The 2,856-nt window shown below is 36.8% G+C and overlaps 1 pseudogene; it reads left to right on the forward strand.

Annotated features, from left to right (window-relative positions):
* Positions 1-762: 762 nt before the first annotated feature.
* On the forward strand, positions 763-2,454 carry LOC125174449 (dysbindin-like; annotated as a pseudogene).
* The last annotated feature ends 402 nt before the right edge of the window (positions 2,455-2,856 follow it).

Consider the following 2,856-nt stretch of genomic DNA (forward strand, 5'->3'; position numbering starts at 1 on the left):
TAGAACATTTCTATAAAACTTCATCTAATTTGCTATATACCTTAGATCTTTATACATACACACATACACATTTCTTTTCACTTTTGCCTTTTTAAATATTGTTCTTGCCTTTTTTTTCACTTTTATTGTCTAAATCCCCTTTATGCTTTTGACTGTATCTATTCTTTGTTGGAGACCTTGCAATTTAGTCTTCATCTCAGAGACTATTGTCTTTGATTTAATTTCTTCAGTCAGCTCTTATTTTATATGCTTTCATGTGTCCATTTGTAGCCAGACTCTTTGTATTTCTGAGTTTTAGTGCTATTTTGATTCCGAAAATGCTTGTTGAATTACATTTAATTCATATCAGAATGGTGTTACAGTTTTTGTTTTTTAATTTAGAGAACTTTTTGGTTAAGAAATAGAATGCTCATGTTTTCTTTTATTCTTACGGTAACTTTAATGCGTTCAGGGTTCACATTTTGCTGTTTTGATTAGTGTGTTGAATTTTCTGGGACTAACAGCACAAAGAGCCTATAAAGGTGAGGTTTGGTGACTTCCTTCACTTCTTAGCTCAATACCAAGCTATCCTGTTGCTACAGTGATGTCTCTAACAAATGGAAATTAACGGAATCTCTTCTGGTCCAACATTTTATATTTTTTGCTATTTTCTAATTCCAACAAGGCTTTAATTTTCAGGCACTTCTTTATATCTCTTCACCATCAGGCCTCCAAGGAGTCCCTTTATAAAGATTTTCCATTGTCTGCAGACTTGATGCCTGCATGACACCACCATCTTCGGTAGCACACATTTTGAAGTGCAATTAATGTTTTCTGTTAATGTTTTCTGTGCTTTCTTACCCTGGTTCTACTTTTTCTTTCATTCTTTTTTTTTAATTTAATGTTAATTTATTTTTGAGAGAGAGAGACAGGGCATTATCAGCGGAGGCGCAGAGAGAGAGGGAGACAGAGAATCCCAAGTGGATACAGGCTCTGTGCTGTCAGTACAGACAGAGCCCGATGGGGGACTTGAACCCACTAACCATGAGATCATGACCCGAAATGAAGTCGGACGCTTAACCAACTAAGCCACCCAGGCCCCCGGTCTTGGTTCTACTTTTCTACTATAGAAAATGAATATTATTAGGTGTTATCTGTAGTCATTCCCAATAGGACCCAACAGCAGTCCCTTATGTTCATCACAAGGGATGCGATGCCTCATCAGTGACTCTGATGAGTCACTGCCTGTGACTCTCCATTCAGGTACTGGCTCCATTTAAGTACAGGCATTAAACACAACCTGTGGTCTTAGGTAGTTATTTACCATTAGGTAAATTAAAATGTATGGCATTCTCTTTGTCCTAGTTATGCTGTTGGTATTAACTATGGATGATTTTATTATCTAACTTTACTGATCTGTAATTTTTTCCCTTGAAGGATATGCAGAAATTCAAAATTTAAAAGTTCTCATTATCCTTGATGTACTTTGAAATTCTACATTAATATTTTGAATGGAACAAAGATACCATAGTTTAGAAAGAATTCTAAATCACAAACTCCTCCAGAGAAGGAAGACAATTATAATTTACAAAGCAAAGCTTTATTGCTAGAATAACTTTCACTCATTCAAAGGTCTTTGAATAGGAAGGGTATGAAAATAAGAATGTTCTAAGTGATATAGGCAATACTGCACTGAAGTGTAAGCATGGTGAAACTAAAGAAGACAAAGAACTGAGAATGTTTCATTTTCTCAAAAGGCAGAACTCATACGAATTAAAATGTCTCATTGCTTTAAAAAAACAACTTAAAATGTACTACTGAAAAGAGATACTATTCAAGGATTAAAGAAATCAGATAAAAACATTTAGAGTTAGGTTATAAGAGTCTTTATATAATTCCCCTAGCTAATAAAATTCACAAAGCTTTTCAGCAATGGGAAAAATTGACCCCAGAGTAGTCCATATTTGCCAAAGTACTCTGTTAGACTAGAACCACTTAGCAGATATGAAGATACATGAGCTACATGTCACAGAAGAGCCAAGCAATGTGCACACGCTGGAGGGTTGGTGGATAGTGAGGTGGCTACGCTTTCAACACACTGGGAGAAAAAGAAGATGAGCCCTAATCGAATTACAGGAGTAACTTCAGCAGCTTCCAGCATTCATAACAGACTTAGAACCCATGACAGCAAATCAGACTTTTATTTAGAGGCTAGTTTTGAGAAGATAGAGAACTGCCTGCCGAATCTGGAGGATTTATGTGGGCAGTGTGAATTACAACGATACATAAGTATAAGAAAAATAAAAGGAAGGAACTTTAAAGCTTCAGAGCTGAACTAGATGCAGAGCATACCAAGAAGGTCCTGGAATGCAGCAAACCTAGCAAAAGTTGTTTAAGAAGCTTTTTGAGGAAGACTTCCAACAGATTATGGAATAGTATCTTTCCACAGGTCACCTTCAGAAAGCTGAGAGGTGAGGCTAGTTGGGGAGAGAGTCCACTGGCATTCGAAACTCTTCCAGGGTGTGCAGAGATGGTGTTTTGTGCTTCCCAGATTGGGGCATGGGATAAAGTCCTCGGAAGTCCCTTTCTATTATTAGTGGATGCATCATGCCATATTTGTCTTGTCATTGCTTTTCCTCTTCCTACAGTTGTAGGCTTTAGTTGAAAATAATTAATGTGATGTATCACGTTGATTGATTTGCGAATGTTGAACCAGCCCTGCATCCCAGGAATGAATCCCACTTGATCATGGTGAATAAGTCTTTTTATATGCCGTTGAATTCGATTTGCTAGTATCTTATTGAGAATTTTTGCATCCATATTCATCAGGGATATTGGCCTGTAGTTCTCTTTTTTTACTGGGTCTCTGTCTGGTTT

The sequence above is a fragment of the Prionailurus viverrinus genome, chromosome C2, assembly GCF_022837055.1.
Source record: "Prionailurus viverrinus isolate Anna chromosome C2, UM_Priviv_1.0, whole genome shotgun sequence".
NCBI classification, from domain to species: Eukaryota; Metazoa; Chordata; class Mammalia; order Carnivora; family Felidae; genus Prionailurus; species Prionailurus viverrinus.